Source organism: Ascaphus truei, chromosome 1 (assembly GCF_040206685.1).
Source record: "Ascaphus truei isolate aAscTru1 chromosome 1, aAscTru1.hap1, whole genome shotgun sequence".
Lineage (NCBI taxonomy): Eukaryota > Metazoa > Chordata > Amphibia > Anura > Ascaphidae > Ascaphus > Ascaphus truei.
The window spans coordinates 384,708,078-384,727,100 of record NC_134483.1 but is presented as its reverse complement, the minus strand read 5'-3'; the positions used below and the strand labels follow the sequence as shown (position 1 = coordinate 384,727,100).

At 42.3% G+C, this 19,023-nt stretch overlaps 1 protein-coding gene and 1 long non-coding RNA gene across 2 annotated transcripts in view; one reads left to right on the top strand and one right to left on the bottom strand.

The window, feature by feature from the left end:
• The window catches only part of SCRG1 (stimulator of chondrogenesis 1), a 32,912-nt gene extending 22,444 nt beyond the window's left edge, over positions 1–10,468 (bottom strand). The window contains exon 1 of the mRNA XM_075611352.1: positions 10,233–10,468. The gene's annotated coding sequence lies outside the window, so the exon portion shown is untranslated. The remainder of the gene's footprint in view (positions 1–10,232) is intronic.
• Positions 10,469–13,264: 2,796 nt separating this feature from the next.
• The window catches only part of LOC142471251 (uncharacterized), a 94,745-nt gene continuing 88,986 nt past the window's right edge, over positions 13,265–19,023 (top strand). Inside the window, exon 1 of the long non-coding RNA XR_012789381.1 lies at positions 13,265–13,611. This is a non-coding gene — a long non-coding RNA (uncharacterized LOC142471251). The remainder of the gene's footprint in view (positions 13,612–19,023) is intronic.

Genomic DNA, 19,023 nt, shown 5'->3' with positions numbered 1-19,023 from the left:
ACCCATGCAGGAAGAGAGATAGAACACAAATAGCGTAACACAGTTTATTAAAATTATTAATAAAAATGACTATAAGTAAAAGACTCACATTCTGTGAGATATCATAAAACTTTTGAGAATTCTGAGCATCTCACACTCATTGGAAAAGGGTAGTAACACTATGCAGATTTCTTCAACAGTCCTTAGTCTGTAGATATGTAACCAATAGGGAAATGAGTCCAGGTTGTAAATAGCACACACACTTAGTGTCTCTACTGTTCCACACAGTCTCCTTGTGTGAGCTGTCTTTTTCCGTTCTTATCAACCTACATAGGTCTATCTCACTGCACCTAATGTGCGTATAGTACTCACGGTACTTAAAGGTAGGTGCTGTCCGGTTTCACATATAGAGAGTTCTTTCTGTTTTCCCACGAAGAGTTCTCAATCTTCCTCCGGTCACCCACGTCTCCTGGGGACGCTCCGTGCCACGTGACGACGTGGTGACGTCACTCCCTCTCGCGAGAGTTCGTCCGGTGGGCTGTGGGAGCGGGGCCTCAATCCTCTGCGCTGCTAGTCTTCCTGCAGGCAAATAGTGGGACAAACGGCCACCGGCACCTCTTGGCTGCTGTCTGCTGCTACTCCTGCTGAATACACTGTGTTCACTGTCTGTAAACCACGCCCTACACGTTTCTCCGTTAGGCTTCGTCAGGGGCTGATGCATATATATATATATATATTACACCAACAACCCCTATACCCCCCTAACATACAGTACATATATGCACAGCAATGATACTATAGGCCGGCGTTGGCCCTCGGGTGTTACCCGCAGGTGTCCCCGCGGGCCTGCAGTACCAATTCTGTGCCCCCCAAATTAATTTAAAAACACATACATACTTATAAAGAAATACACCCCCCCTAACACATACAGTATAGTAATAGGCACAATTACTATTATCCACAAATGGATAATAGTGCATTTGCCCATTTAAAACACATAAAGAACAATAAATACAATAAATACATATTGCATTCACCACGATGAAGGCCATCCTCATCTTCATCACCGTCCATGCCCCCTCCGATGCTGCAAAACATAAACAAGAATAAAAACAGCCAATGTAATGTCCCCTAACCCCTTAATCACCATAGCGTTTTTTAACCGCTACAGTCATTAAGGGGTTAACTCACCCACCACTCGGGAGGCCTAAATACCCTCCCCCACTACCCACCCCGTGAGGCCTAACCACCCCAACCCAATACCCAGCTGGGAGGCCTTTACCACATACCCTTGGGCCAATGCCCCCTTCCCCCACCCCCAGTACCCACAATAAAAACAATGCACAGCCCCACAATAAACATCATTATATTTATTAAATACATAACCCACCCCCTGTGCTCCCCCATAAATACATGATGTATTATTTTACATGCAAGGTTAATACCCCAGGCCCACGGGAGTCCCCGGTGGGCCTGACGGGTGTCCGTAGACCTCACAGTAGCCCAGCACATGTTTCAAACAGGGTCTGGAGGCCTACGGGTGGTCCCCGCCAGGCGCCGTGGTCCACCAGGTGTTCTCTGCGGGTCACCGTGGGCCACAATGGGGTCTCCATGGTAGCCCAGCGGCTGTCTGGGGGTCCCCGGGTCAGACCCACCATTGTCTGAGGGGCCTTGGGTGTTTCCCACGGGGGTGTGGGAGCCCTCGGGTGGTCCCTACGGGTGCGCGGTGCCCCCACAGATGTGGGGCCAACGATTCTTCCCCGCAGGTGTCCCCCGTGGACCCGGTAGCCGTTTACCTGTGAGAAGTCAGAGGAGACCTCAGGTGGTTTCCATAGGTCCCCCGCAGACCTGAGGAAACAACCCTGTATTTAAAAAAATAAACATGTTCTATACATTAAATACATCAATCCCCCCCCACCCCCAACACATACAGTACAATAATGTGCAAAATAACTATTATCCAGATAGGGATAATAGATTATTTGCCCATTATTAAACACATTAACTAGCATAATAAAATAAATAACGTTCTACTGACCTCATCAATATGAAGCCCCCTCGACAGAAAATTCCGTGTCCTCCGTTGCCAACCAAATACATAGCCAATACATTGCAATTACATTCTGATATCAATTAACCCCTTAATCACCTTATCGGATAATAACCTCAAAGGTAATTAAGGGGTTAAGCCACCCTGGCCCGATACCCACCCTTCACCTATTAATTTGTACAGTGGCTTCATCATGCAACTATATATATATAAATATATATATATATTATATTATATATATATATTATATATATATATATATACCTACATATATATATATATATATATATATATATATATATATATATATATATATATATATATATATATATATATATACACACACATGATGAACCAATATACAAATAAATGTTTATGGGTTAACAAAAACATGCACAAATAAAAATACCACTTCTCCATATCAGCCACAGTAAAACAAAATCCTATTTCCTAATAAAATCATTCTCATCTTCCAATCAAAAGCATCAAATGCCAATCAAAACATTGAATTTACATTGTATACATGATGCATAAAATCTGTGCACCATGTACACTCTGTCAATCAATGTTAACAATAAAATATTCAAAACAAAAGACAATGAAATCCAAACAAGTATACTATTTAAACCAAGCAAGGCAACAGAAATAAATGACCATAAATTAATCACATCCCCAAACAATTAAAATACCATACAAATCAATTACACAATTAACTATATTAATCCTTAAACAAAACCATTCTCCATAAAAGTTACCATCTGACAAAATATAAGTACCAAAAATAATCCAGTATAAAAAAAACAAGCATCACCCTGACCTAAAGTACAGCATACAACACCAAAAATTACATCTATCTAATTAAAAATGACATTACACACATTTAAGCATATCAGCATAGCAAAATACATTTTAAATACAGCAAAACAAGCAATAACCAACAAAATCATTTCTTACTCTGTATGTATATATCGATCTAGACATACATACATACATACATACATACATACATACATACATACATACAAACAGTGGCAAGAAATGATCTATAAAAAAAAATATATATCACATGTTAAAAAAAAAAAAAACATGTACAAGTTAAAAAAAAATACATTTATTTTGTTGACTTATCATTACTTGACCCACTCACCGACTCCCGTTGAACCGCTTACTCTCGAACCAATCCACGCACAGGAACCCATAAAATAAAAAAATTTAAATAATAAACCATAAAATAATAAACGAAGCTTGTCTTTTATTTGTAATCCATTCCGTTACCGTCTTCATCTGTGTTCTTCCGTCTTCTGTCTTCTTCTGGGGGTCTTCTTACGTCTGCTGCCACGCCCCTATCCTCTTCTTCCTTCCGGAGGTCCGTCCTCCTCGGCGTCTGCCTTCAAAATGAGACGACATAGTCTTTTATAGGCCTATGACGTCACATTTTTGTCATATGGTTCCCACGGTCCTGATTGGGCCGTGAAAACCATGTAATTTTGGGGGGAAAAAATTAATTTTGATGACGTCATTTAAAAGCAATGACGCGGGGCAATCAGAATGGCTGAGCTTCAGTTGCCTTTAAGATGACGTCATCAAAAGAAAGATGGCCGCCCTCACATGGTACGGTAGCCAATCAGAGCGTGGGAAGTCCATCCCAACTCTGATTGGCTCTAGTACCATGTGAAAGGCTTTGAATGATGTCAAAGCCTCTGTCACATGGTACTAGAGCCAATCAGAGTTGGGATCGACTTCCCACTGGCAATTGTCCCCAATAAACATGCTATTATGCCTTAACCCCTTCATTGCCTTATCGGCTATCCGCTATGGTAATGAAGCAGCATTAATTTATTTTAATAATATTGTGCGGGAGCAGGGGGTCCGCTGAGCTGAACCACATTGATTTCTGGCTCAGGGACCCCCTGCTTCACGAGTTACAGGCCCCGGTATGGGGCATCAGTGCCAGTGTCAACTTTATAGTGGGCACGTCGCGTATGGGATGCTATAAAGATGGCGGCGACACTGGCACCCGATGACCCATACCGGGGCCTGTAACTCAGGAAGCAGGGGGTCCCTGATCCACAAATTCTGAAAGTTCCCCTGCATGGCTTAAACAGAAACACACAAATTGCGCAGTATATCTAAACCGATGTGGTCTAGACAATGTGAACACAGTGCACCTACTTACAAGATTTCTCTTGTTGCTTTCAATTGAGAGGATCTGAGCTTTAACCTCTCCTTCCCTTCTGCAGTCACGAATACCACGTGAAATTCCTCAATCCTCCTTTTTCTTTTACCCCTCCCGGATACCGGATAGTGGATGGCCCAAAAGAGGAGAGAATACAGCAAAGGATAGTGTAGAGAGTATTACAATTTATTAAAAACAACTAAAACAGCCAAATGGTAACTCACGTGCGGATGTGGTATAAAATCAATACTAGGATGCCGTCCGCTACTTGTTCTGGAGTTCCCTTCCTTGCCGCAACTCAGACCGGGTGATAGTGTCTCCTCTCTGCCGTAATCTGCAATTCGCAGACTCCCCTAGTGCTCCGGCGCTAGTCCTGCCGACGTCACAACCTGTGCGTCGTCGGCGTGACTGGGGACTTCCTCTGCCGCCCCGTCAGCAGGGCGCTTCCGCCACTCACCTGCACTGGTCTGCACCTGGGATCCCCTAAATTCGGTGAACTAACCCGCGCCGCGATACCGGAAACGAAACGCCGGCAAACCGGAAGTGACGCGACGGGAGATTCGTTCAGAGGGGGTGAGTATTGAGAGGCAGAGTTCGCTTTTCTTATGTGCCCCGTACAAGTTTTATTGATGTAAGCATACATCTATATGTTTTTTTAGAGATTAAAATTTTCATTTTATACGGTACACACTATGTTTGGCTTTCTGTTTTCTCATGTATATATGACTGCCATCATACCATTCTGAGTGACATCCAGACATCCCCAAGAACCCTAGGATACAGAGAGAGAGAGGATCTACACGATCATAACACATCATTCACTACCCACTTGAGTTTGGGTTACATGCTCGTTGATTTCAGATAAAATGTGGGTTCTGAATTTATCGAAGTCTACTAGATTTGGAGATACATCTATAGGGACTGTGTTACACTATTGTGTTTATTTTTCAGTCCACATATCCATCACTGAATGAGTTGCGCTCCCCTTCAACTTCCACACGTTCCAGCAAGAGGGATTCCTGTGCTCCATCCTTCCAAGGGTTCTGAGCAGCATTTTTCATTTTTTATTTCACCTATTTGCACTTTATTTGCACAATATTGTATATATATATTATTATTATTTTCACAATCACTGTTTAAGTCACATTATACCCATCACTGTTTTTATCTCCTTAGAGCGCTGTTAGAAGTCCTTTTTCCCATTGTTGTTTGGGTCTACTAACTTACCAGATGCCTTTGGAGTCAGTCAACACACAAGCTTCATTTGTGTCATCAATGGACATGCATAGCAATGGCAGAGATGGCAGTCAACAGCAAAACTTTATCCGGCCTCCCCAGACTTAATTTGATATACTGGTGTTTCGCTCTTCACAGGGGGCGATACTTGTTCTAATCTCATTTGATCACCTTCTGCCGGGAAAGCAGTTGACTTTACTTACCCAAAAGATTATACTGTTATGTGCTCTGGAGATGGCTTATACTGACAAACATAGTCAGGTAGTAGAATTATTGGGACAAAAATATGATTACTTCACCCGTCACGCCTACCCGAGTCCTTTAAGGAGAGCAGTAATCTTACCTCCTGTGAGGAGAGGAACCTTTATGTTTTTCTACTCAACTTGGGTTCTTGTGCTCAACCGGTGTCCTTTTGCTCCGGACTTTACTTACCCAGCCAAAGAAAAGAGTTACAATGTGCTAGTTCTGTAGATATCACTGTATCTCTAGCTGTCATCATGTTTTGAGGTTCTCTAAGCCAGGGGTGCGCAAACCTTTTCCCCTGTGCCCTCCTGCCGGCTCTCCCTCTCTGCTTGTGCCCCCCCTCCTTACCTTGTCTCCGCCATTCTGACGTCCCGTTGCGGTGACTCTGTGGATTAAACGCGACGTTGCCATGGAGACGTGTCACCAGAAGCCGCTGGAGCCACGGTAAGAGAAGTTGCAAAGGCCTTCGCCGCTCCCCTGGCATTTAATTTAAATGCCTTCAGGAAGAGCGTGGGGCCTCTGTAACTGCGGCAACCCCCGCAAAAATCTTGCACGCCCCAGTTTGAGCACCTCTGCTCTATGCCAGTGTCCTGTGCAAGACTTGCTGAAACTCTGAATCCTTCTCCAGAATGGATCAGTAAAGACTTCTGAAGTATCACTAAACAGTAATACAGCTAGAGAAAATATGTTTAGGATATTGTTTTATGTAGTTTATCCAAATGTTATTCAAATATATTCTAAGGCTAAGAAAAGTTTTGTTTGTGTGACCTGTTTTTTAAACATATGATTTACTTTCTGAAAAATGGCGCTGCATGGTCCCATGTTATATCTAAAATATATATCTAAACAACCTGTGATCATTAATTGCTTGTAAGCATCAAAGAAAAACACACATAAAGTATTAAAATACAATTCCAAAGTGTCAGGTAGAAATGCTGGTGTAGCCCTGGTTCCTAGTGAACACAGACCACTACCATATGCTGTATAACCTGTAGGCTCGCAGGGCCTGAGCCTCTGCCACAGAGAGCCTGGGGTACGCACAATACTTATAACTTGGTGCAGCACCTCCACCTGCGACAGCTTCCGCCCGAGGGGAAGTAGGTCTTCGCAGGACTTATGTACATTAGCACACAGCAATGAACCTTAACCGATCAACTTTACTTGCAGCAATCAAAAGCATAGATCAACAGGTGTCCCTCCCTAGAGGAGACACTATAATCTGCGTCCGGCCGAATGCTCACTCTCTCCATCCCTCCACCGGGTGATCCCACCCAGTGTCCAGTTCCCTCGTGGACTAAGTCCCCCACCCTCAAGTGAGACAGTGAATGTATATGTGTGTGACTGCGCAGCCACCGAGTCCTGAATGAAAGATGATACCATTGGTGCACTTGAAGTTTACCTGCCGGGCACTCCAGTACCCGGTTCTGCAACAATCTTCACAAAGGATCGGCGTGGGCGTAGCTGATGTCACCCGTAGGTGTCCGGGGCTATCCCACCCAGACACGCTGCAACTTGATAGCGGGGCCTGAGCCCAGGCCTCCCGCTGACTTAGAAGTGTCCTGATAGCGATATCGAAATCGGTAATGGGGTCCGGAATCTGTCTATGGCCAGTCCCTAGCTCTGCTTCACACTACTGGGGCTCAGGGCCTAACTGGGCCTGGGGCAACCGGTCTGGGTAGGGAGCAGACTGCCTCCCTCAACCGGACCTCCGTCTCCTTCCTCCTCCAGCCAGCTCTAACTCAAACGTGTGCGCAACCACTTCCTTTTCCTCCTTTTTCACATACCTGATTGGTCCTTGCGCGTCATGGGGACCCGCGGGGGCTGCTGGGACCCGTAGTTCCCTAATCCCCTAGGGCCGTTATCTCCTTCATGCCAATTATCCCAGGACATACTTGAAAACGAGAGGTAACTCTCAATGTATTACTTCCTGGTAAAATATTTTATAAATAAATAAATAAATAAATTACCCCCTTATAGCACCTATACTACCCAGGCCCATTACCCCCTAATAACTCCCCCCCTCAGGCCCATTACCCACTTATATGCCCCTGGCCCATAACCCCTTTAAACCCCTTATACCCTGCAGCCCTAAGTAACCCCTTAAAACCTCCCCAGGTGCATTACCCTCTTTAACACCTCCATGTCCATTAACCCCTTATACCCCGAGGCCCATTACCCCCTTATTATATCCCCATGCCCATTACCCGCTTTAACACCTCCAGGCGCATTACCCCCCTTTGGCCCTTTACCCCCTTATACCCCATCCATGCCCATTACCCACTTACACCCACACAGACAGAACCTTATTCCCCCTCCATACCTATCAACCCCTTATATCCCCTGCCCCATTACCACCATATGAACCCTCAGGCCCATTACCTCCTTATACCTTCTTCATCCAGTGCTTGAAACTCCTAAAAAACATTAGCATTTCAAAGAGGCAATCCAAGCAGTTTTTCTTCCCCCTTAATTTTTTTTTATATATATAGGATTGAAGTAGGAGTCTTTGGAGCTGAACCCCGTTAATGTCAGCTTCGGGGATCCCCTGCTTCCGGAGGCACTTACTTCCATAGTGGGTGTTGGTAGCCACTCCAGAGCTCACTACATGGCTGCTTTTCAAAGCTCATGGGCCCTGCAGGCCAATAGGGAGCCGTGATGTCACCTGGTGCAGCTTCCTATTGGCTCATGTGACTGGGGCTTTAAATTGCAGATACCTGCAGAGAGATACCGGCACCCACTTCGGAGGTAAGTATCTCTTGAAGCAGGGGGTCCCTGGATCTGAAATGAATGGAGTTCAGCTCCGGAGACCCCCTATTCCAATCCTGTATTAAAAAATTAAAAGAAAGAAGAAAAGAAAAAAAAACCCCACTATGGACTGCTCCTTTAAAGGGAATATACAGTGGCAATGAAGTGTGATGCTTCAAGTTGCAATACAGCCCCTGTTTCTTTTGAGCCCTGGGAGAACTGGTGGTTGGATAATGTATTGGCTTTACAACAAATAGCCCAGCTACTTGGCGCCATGTACTTTTTTTTGGGATACGAAGCAACCGCAGAGATCATTGCAAAATGAAAACGGCCTGCGGGCCAATATAAACAAAAAGAGAAAGTTAATGCAGTTGTATGTCTCAATAGAGGCAGCAGAGCGTAGAAAAAAAGGACTACTGGTCAACAAATGGAGATGTCATGGTTGAGTTAAAAAAAAAAATGTTTTTGCAGACCCCTCATTAACAAATGCATTTCATACACATCTCAAAGGTATATTAATTTTTTTTTTATCTGAGGGAACATGATCACACTATCAATTGCTGAAAGAAAAGTTTATCGAATATTGATTGTTTTGACATATTGTATGTATTTTACGTTATACGGAATGTTTAAGATACATCTATAGAATATAATACATCTACAGTAGATCAATGAAAAATGAGTGTATGCAACATTTAAACATTTCTAAAAAGAAATAAATAAATAAGTTGAAAGTTCCACAAATCAGTGATAAAATACACATGCCTAAAACCTAACTGGCATAAAATAAATGTTTCACTTGGAATATTTAATGATGCACAATTGTTAAAACAATTAAATCACTGGGAATAAAGTCAGCACAGACAATTATTTTATGTGTTTTCCATTTGAAATATTTGATATAACATTTTTGATACTTAAAACGATTGACAGCTCGGGAATGGTGCTCTCTTCAGTAAGGACATTGTGCAGGTAAAGTGCATGCAGTGTGTGTAAAACTAAAAGTAGCGATGTACTGTAGCTATGCCTCAGGGATACTGGCGATGAATCGCTTCTTTGTTTAATAAGTAAATGGCATATTTCTTTCCAAGAATCACTTTCTCATTGCAAGCATACTGTACGTGTCTTCCAAGCAAATTATTTGTATGAAATATAGAATTATACTTTTCTTCTCCATAGACACATTTGCCAGGAAGTGGGGAGCAAATATAACATGCTATCATTTTGGGGGTCACTTTACTCTTTTGCTGCCACAGACGCCTGCAATGCAGTGAAATGGTTAACATTGTTGCATGGTCATAGTACTTTTGCTGCAAAATGGGTTCACGTTTTCACTAAATGTTATGCTTTTGAGATCACTAGAAAATTCATCTTTCTTCCATCATGCTTAGTGCTGATCATAGCTACAGCTTCTTACCAGTGTTTAAAATCACTCTCTACCAAGTATCTAAGAAGTTCAATCCTTTCCCTTCTAACAAATCTTACATTCAATGATGTGGTTAGTACACCCCCTGCATTTGTGTCAATAAGTTATTTATAAATATCATGAGCACATTTCTAACAACATATACTGACCCAACCTTTAAACCATTGTGTACATTTGCATACCTTATCACCTTTTTCCAAATGACATTGACACGCAGCTAAAGCACCTTGGGACAGCTGATAATGGAGAGCATACGTTGCCCAAATTAACCATACCCCTCACCTGCATTCTACTGTACAATGTAACATCATTAGTCCATAATTTCTGCAATTAAACCACAGTGTTTAAAGCACACGGCTTGTAAGAAGAAAACATACCTCTCACTTGTGTTATATTTGACTTGCTTCTTTGAGACTTCTTGGTAGATCTGTGTTGTTTGCAATAACGAGCAAAGAATGAGCTACTAGTAAGGGGGCTAAACATGTGGATAGGGATAAGGAAGAGTGGGTTGGCTTGACTGGAGGGAGGGAAGTACAAATGTAGCTTTGTTTCCTTAGGAGTGACAACTTCTCCCTTGCAGCCAGAATTGGCCAGAGGTGGCTGAGCATAACAGGCTCCTTCAACCAAGTCCAATCCCCTGGACATCTATGATCATTTCATTTCCAGAACCAACAACAACCAGTCCTTATAGAGTCTGTTAGGAGGGTAAGAGAGAGCCCCAGGCAGAGAAGAAACATTTCTATTTTCTAGTATGGGCTGTGAAGATGCAAAATCATGATTGGAAAGCCAGAAGATGGGAGCTGAGCTCATGTCTAATGGGACAGGAGAACAGAGCACAAAACAACGAAAAATAACATTGGCTAAAAAAGGAAATCCAGGCTCATAAAGGATTTTTTTTTTTTATAAGGAATCTGTGCTGATTGTGAAATATTTTGTGGTACAGAATGAGTGAACGTAGAATTACCATGTATATAAAAAGACATATGAAAGTCTGTAACTGTATTAAATATATGATGCTGTTTTAATTTTGTTATCTAATCTGTTATGTATACAGTAAGTGTCGTGGTAGTGAAAACGGCACATTAGATACAGTAACTAAAACATACTTCTCTTGTTACAACCTTTCTGCTTCATTGACTTTGAAATCAAAGCATTATTATTGGACACTTTGGTTTCGAATTTCCATATGTCATAAAAAGGTAGAAAAATCAGCCTGTGTACTGTAGGTTTACTGGCTAGGCACTTCTTAACCCTGGCTGTGCTGAAAAGCTGTGTTATATGACAGGCATAAGCTTTAGGGTCCCATGTTACAACGGATAAGAAGTAAAGAGTCAGTGCTCATTTGCATGTCATTACCCAGAATTCCTGGCTGCAGGGGAAGCACTGTTTGCTAAGCGATAATGGGGAAAGACAGGGTTGCAGACCTGTCGGAGACTTGCAACCCACAAGTGGTATTTTTTATTTACTGTACGGTGGAGGGTTTTTGTAACTTTTTTCTTACCCCCAAAACTTTTCTTTAACCTATGTCATAACATATATGACACGTGTTTAGGTTGCATCAGCAACAATAATATTACAAGAAAGCTTACACAAACCCTTACAAATATACATACTGATGTCATCTCATTAATGTGGGGATATCGGATGTTGTGGAAATTCCTTGGCAGATGTGCCTACTTCTAAGACTAACATGCACAGCTACATCATCATGCTCTTTTGAGAACATGGGTAGTTATCCTACACTAAACATATCCGCAACCAAAATGCAGCTGGTGTTCCACCGCCAGGACACTTCGCCGCAGGAACATTTCACCGCGGGACACTTCGCCACAAATTCCGCTCCTGCGCCCAACTGTCCCTACAAGCCAGGTCTGCCACGCTCGACCGCCCCGACAACTGCATGTTTAAATGTCCCGCGAGGGGCCGCTACACTTCTTGCAGGCCGCTCTGACATGCCATGTTTACATGTCCCGTTGGAGCGGCAGACCTGGCTTGGCTTGTCGGATCAATGCGCGGTGAACCGGACATTGCAGCGAAGTGTCCCGCGGTGAAGTGTCCCAGTGGTGGAACCCCGGCAACGTTTTCACCACGGTGAAACATCCCATTCCATAAGGGACAGGACATGTGTTTCTGCAGCTGTCATTTCTAGTTAGATTATTGATGTTTTTAGGCAAGCAAGTGGTTGGCCTGTCATAGCCATGGTCAATATTGTTTTAAACAACAGCATCCACATATAAGGGGGATTTTAAATATGCAGTTCTGCTTTTTTAATGCTTTCTTCTGTAAAAATGTTTGAAACGCAATGGTCACCTACTGCTCTGAAAAATCCGAAATTGTTCTAAGTGAATTGAATAAAAAGGACTAAAGTAATATGAATATAGGTCAAATAAATATTGTTCCCTGAAAGTAAAGTATCCACAGACTAACACAGAAAGAAACACAGAAATATGTCTGAACAGTATTAGTGAGGTTGTAAAAAATAAAGTAAAAAATGGGTGCAAGTGGTAGTGAACTAATAATGAATGTAAGTTCAAGACAAAAATATCCTTTGCTATTGTACAGGTTGTGAATTGATAGGCATCTAGTTTAAATATGCAAATTAAGACTATCCAACAATATCATATCTGGTGATCTCATGTTAATTCAGTTTTCTATACTGATTTTAAATGCATGCTTTAAGAACATCTGTTTGTTTTAACATCGCATGTAAAACCAACCAGTGACACGTATGCATCTCTACTGTAGGCAGGAACCTTTCCACTGACTTAACTGAACACACTCAAAATTGAGCCAAAAGTTCCTTTACAAATGAAAGATTGTTGATGCAATTTGTCTGCACAGACGTTAAAGATACTAATAATGCGAATAATTATGTAAAACGATACTCAGTAGCATCTATTGAGTACATTTAGCATTCTGCGTACATTTAGCTAACGGATGTGCTGAGATAAGGTGCCAATTTGTATTTACCCAAATACTTCCATATAAAAATGGTGACCCTTCACAATCATCATAGCGTAGCTATTCAAAACTGACAATCTGCACACTATCTTAATAGAGCTGCTTAGTGACCACAGGCAGAACACTAACAGATTTGTAATGTATATTCACTTTATATTTATGCAGGTAAAATGAAAATAGCTTGAAAGAAACTGTAATAATTAGCAAGTGCGAAACATGTCATCATATAATTGTGGGTCCGCTGGTGGTTATTAACTACCACAATATGTTAGTGTCCTTAGAATGTGAAATCACAGCAAGAGGTTTGTTACTATTACTTTCTTGGCAGGAACGCTGAACAGCTTCCATCCTTATTTTGAGCAGCCAGTATATTTAAGTTTGGCGACACACCACAAATACTGTCAGATCATTCCACTCTTAGGCCCGTACTGCTGTAGTTTGTAATGAGCATGGACGAGAGACCAAGGATTTTATTTCATGTTGCGAAGCTATATTTGTTTTTTTACTACATGATAGCTTCATTATGTATAGGTTGTTGCTTGCTTTGAAACAGGGCTCTCAAATTTTCAGCCCGCATGCAGCCTACAAGGTGTCTCCATGCGGCCCGCGCACACTCAGACAACAGGGGGGACAGCTGGGACAACTGTCCCATGCCCGGTGAACGTGGGCACCTGGCTGGCTGATGAGCTGGTGCTGGAATTTGTGTCCGGTTGCCGGGCCTTCTTTTCCTTCGCCGGTGCGCGGTCAGAAGTTGGGCCCAACTTGTGTGGCATTGGAGACTCCCCCCAAAGTAAGGTGTGTGGGGGGGGGGGGCTATTATGGGGATGAGGCTATTGTGGGGCTATTGTAGGGGAGGGGTTACTGTGCGGGAGGTGGTGCTATTGTGGGGGAGAGGGTAGTGTTTGTCTGTATTGTGAGGAGGGGGATAATATGTGTGTATGATGGGGAGAGAGAAGTAGAGGTGGGGAAGAGAGGACAAGTAGTGGGGGGAGCATAAGAAACTGGGAGAGTGAGCAAGAGAGTGGTGGGAAGAGTGATGGGGAAGAGGTGAGAGGGTGGAAGAGTAATGGGGAAGAGGTGAGAGAGGGCGGAAGAGTGATGGGGAGATGGGGGGGGGGGGGAGAGAAGGCCACTTAACATAATTCTGTTTTCTCTTCTCTAGAGCCTTCTCTGGATGGAGAGAGAGGGAATGGAGGGGGTGAGGGGTTATTGAGGGAGGGAGATAGAGGGGAAGGTGGAGAGAGAGATACTAGCGATGTTTACACATTTTTAATAAGGAAAACTCAAGAAAAAAGTGTACACATAGGTTATAGTTGTAGCACCCCCTTTAGGAACTACTACTGTAGTTAGTGAAAGGGGTTAACAGCCTTAGAGGGTTAAATGTGTGGACTCATACTGTGTAACACCCCTCACATAGTACTGGATGACTTGGCAGAAACTACTCTCTGCCTGGTGATAGAACATCACTGATAGAGTATATATAGTACAGTAGGTAGAAGGTTCTGGAAGTCAGGTTCCTGGGAGAAGCAAGTGGAGGAGCCTCACTGTAGATATGTATATATGTTAAGTGTATAGGTAAGATAGTTATAGTTGATCTGTCCCTGGTTATTGTTTTACAGTCAGGGATAGTACCCCACTAAGATAGCGCCCCTAAAGACATCTCCTAGAAACACTATGTGTATATGTGAGAGAATGCCTAAGCCCTACAGAGGTCCCACAAATAGGACACTGAGGGCACAGGAGGATTGACTCACGCGGCTGGTCTTTACCTAATTTAGACTCAGCATGCTCAGAAGTGGCAATCAGAGAATGGAGCTGGGATAAGGATCCCCAGAATGATGGATGTGAGTTGGAGCCCGGAAGGGTTGCCTGCAATGGTTCAGCAGGGGCGCTACCAAGCAGGGGGGACAGGTCCAGTAAACAACATAGAAACAAGCCACAGTATGTTCCTTACGATATGATTCGGGTAACTAGCGATGATGTCATTAAGTACAAACAATGAACATGTCAGTACCTGTATATAATAGACGTGCCAAAGGTAAAGAGATGAGCCACCTGCTGATATAATAAAGCTTGCTGTTTGTACTACAAAAGTTCCTGGTGCCCATCATTATTCCACCCGCATACACGCCCAGACTGCGTGGCTCCAGTGCGCTAACAGAGACTGAGCTATGTATGTCAGCGCATGTAAACTTCTTTAGTGCCGGGCACTGAGGCTTACATAGTGTCTATTACATTTATTCCTGGGGCAGCCCGAGTCTTACAGTTCAACTTAACAATTGGCCCCCAAGCTATTGTGAGTTTGATGGCCCTGCTTTAAACATGATGGCATGCTGATTTTAGACCTTTTCAGCAACATACTTTGCAATAACTCAGCAGCAAATTGGATATACAGTATAGGGCTTTACTTGCATGTGGACATGGTTTTTTTATCTACAGTATATGTGGAAACTTTGGAAATTGTACTCTTTTAAGTTCAAACAGAACTTATCTCGTAGTTTACATGCTGGCAAAGCATCACAACCGGACTCAATTGTCTATAAAATGTGCAAGTTTAAGATTGTTCAGTCCAATCAATGCTTATCAAAAGAACAGATATGGCCGATGCAGTCAAATCTGTTCCCAGCTACAAAGTCACAACAGGGAACATGTGTTTTCACAAAGACCGATAAATGGTTTTACTTCTGTAGAACATTACAATCTTGTCATTATCTTTTCTGCTTGTGTTTCAAATTTTAATTTTATCAGACACTTACTGTACAGTATTTATCTCATTTATTTCTGCCACTTGTTGTCAGTGTTTTTCCTGCATGTCTTACTTCAACTAATTTAAGGTCTCAACATTGGGTTCAAGCAATTGCAATATATTGCAAACATATTTCATGGACAGTCAGAGATATGATTATGGGTATAAGCAACATTTACAGATGAGATTAAAACATATTGCAAACAATATATTGCAAACAATTGAGCTTGTGTGTACTGACTGATCTGTGTGGTTGATTTGAAGTGCTGGTTGGTTAAAGTGTGTGCAGTTAGAACAGGAAGCAGTTTGAACAAGGAAGCGGTTAAACAAGGTATAGTTTATTGAAGTACAGTTTACTGTTAGTACTTCTAAACTTCATAGTTGCTAGAATGAGCAGGATTGAAAATGTCACTCAATGCACATCTTGCAACATGTATGTGCACTTGGAGCAGCTGTTCCAAGGCGCATACCGCTGTGAGAGGTGTGAGCGGGTGGTCTCTTTAGAGTCAGAGATTGCTGATCTGAAGAGGCAACTTGCAATATTGAGGGACATTGGCAATCTTGAAAGGGAATTAGAGCTCACTGAGCAGGCCCTTGCTTTGACTAGTGGTGCAGATGGTGGAGCTGTTAGTGAGAAGCAGGTAGGTAGCTTGGTTGCCGTTAGTGACAGGTAGGTAGCTGGGTGACAGTTAGAAGGGGAAGCAGGGACAATAGGGAGAGGCAGGTCGTTTCTGAGCTGACACATCCCAATAGATTTGCCATGTTGAGTGAAGATATTGGGAATGTTGGGGCAGAAATGGTAAGGCTGGGGGAGACTAATTCCTCTAGCAGCCAGGGGAATAGTTGCTCCAGCACAGTGGGGACTCAGGATGCTCAGATACAAAGAGAGATTGTGGTGGTAGGGGACTCCATTATTAGGAAGGTAGATAGGGCAATCTGTTGCCGGGACCGCATAAACCGAACAGTTTGTTGTCTCCCGGGTGCTCGGATTTGGCACATTGCGGATCGGGTAGACAGATTGTTGGGGGGGGGGGGGGGCTGGGATTGACCCGGCGGTCTTGGTACACGTTGGCACCAATGACAAAGTTAGAGAAAGATGGAGGTTCCTAAAAAATGATTACAGGGATCTAGGCCAAAAGCTTAAGGCAAGGACCTCCAAGGTAGTATTTTCTGAAATACTACCAGTGCCATGCGCTACCGCAGGGAGACAGTCAGAGATCAGGGAGGTTGATGCATGGCTAAGAAAGTGGTGCAGGAAGGAGGGGTTTGGGTTTTTAGAGCACTGGGACTCCTTTTCTGAGAGGGGCATCTATATTCTAGGGACGGATTGCACCTCAATGAAGAGGGATCTTCTGTGCTAGGGGGGAGAATGCTAAAAAGGTTGTACGAGATTTTAAACGGAGGGGGGAGGGGAATGAAACAGATAATGAACTAAATGAATAGATGAGGATACAAGGTGGTATGGAGGTAGAATGAGGGCAAGTGCAAGTTTGACAAGCAGTGAGACACCCATAGTAAATACAGATAATACTAGAAAACTTCTAAAGACTAAACCAAGTGGGAGCAGAAAGGAAGGAGCAGATAAGATAATAGTACAGGCTGAAAAAAAAGTTAAATGCATGCTTGCTAATGCAAGAAGCCTGACAGATAAAATGGGGGAGCTTGAATTAATAGCTGCAAGGGAGCAGTATGATATCATAGGCATTACTGAAACATGGTGGGATGAAACTCATGACTGGACAGTTAATTTAGAGGGTTATTCTCTTTTTCGGAAGGATCGAACAAATAGAAGTGGAGGTGGAGTATGTTTATATGTTAAACCGGATCTAAAACCTATTATAAGGGATGATGTCTATGAAGGGAATGATGAAAATGTAGAGACTTTGTGGATAGAAATTAGCAGTGGAGGTAAAAGTATAAAGAAAAAGTTTGTGGGAATATGCTATAAACCACCAAATATCTGTGAGATTGAGAAAGCTAAAATACTTTTGCAAATGGAGAAGGCATCAAAACTGGGTCATGTTTGCATAATGGGTGATTTTAATTATCCAGACATAGACTGGGGCAATGTGATTTGCGTTACAACAAAAGGAAACAGGTTTTTGGGGGTGCTTAAAGACAATTATATGACCCAAATTATTGAGGAACCAACCAGGAGAGGGGCATTTCTGGATTTGGTCATATCAAACAATGTAGAAGTAATAACAAATATTCAAGTTCTGGAACATTTGGGTAACAGTGATCATAACATGGTCTCATTTGAAATAAATAATCAAAAAACAGATTACTTGGGTTCAACAAAGACTTTAAACTTTAGAAATGCAGATTTTAATAAACTGAGGTCTAATCTAATAGTAATACAATGGGATGATGTTTTTGCAGGGAAAAATGTAGAAGATAAATGGGCAGTCTTTAAAACATTGTTAGAAAAGCACACTTATCAGTGTATACCCTTAAGTAATAAGTATAAAAGAAATAAGTCAAAACCAATGTGGCTAAATAAACAGGTAGGGGAGGAAATGGACAAGAAGAGGAAGGCGTTTAGATTCTTTAAGTCAGAAGGGACAGAGACATCGTATCCGAATTATAAGGAATGTAACAAAAATTGCAAAAGGGCAATCAAATTAGCAAAAATGGATAATGAATAAAGGATTGCAATAGAAAGTAAGGTCAACCCAAAAAAGTTCTTTAAGTACCTTAATAACAAAAAAAATGAGAAAAGAAAATATAGGACCCTTTCAGTGTGAGATGGGTAGGCAGATTATTGGAGATAAGGAAATAGCAGAGGTATTAAACAAATTCTTTGCCTCTGTGTTTACCAGGGAAGAATCAAGTTCAATAGTAGTGCCGCAGGAGGAAGCCACAACCTCCTTATTAATGAACAATTGGTTAACTGAGGAAGAAGTTCATAAGCGACTTGAAAAAATTAAAGTAAATAAGGCACCTGGCCCCGATGGCATACATCCAAGAGTTCTGAAGGAGTTAAACTCAGTAATAGTCAAACCATTATATTTAATATTCAAGGACTCCATTTCCACAGGCTCAGTACCACAAGATTGGCGTAAAGCAGATGGGGTGCCTATATTTAAAAAAGGAGGTAGATCACAACCGGGAAATTACAGACCTGTAAGCCTGACTTCAATAGTAGGGAAACTACTTGAAGGTTTAATACGAGATAATATTCAGGAATACCTAATGGAAAACAAAATTATTAGTAATAGTCAGCATGGATTTATGAAGGATAGATCTTGCCAAACTAACCTTATTTGTTTCTTTGAGGAGGTAAGTAGGAATTTGGACCATGGTAATGCGGTTGATGTGGTCTACTTGGATTTTGCAAAGGCTTTTGATACGGTTTCGCACAAGAGGTTGGTGTACAAAATAAAGAAAATTGGACTCAGTAATAATATATGCACCTGGATTGAAAACTGGTTAAAGGACAGACAACAGAGGGTTGTCAT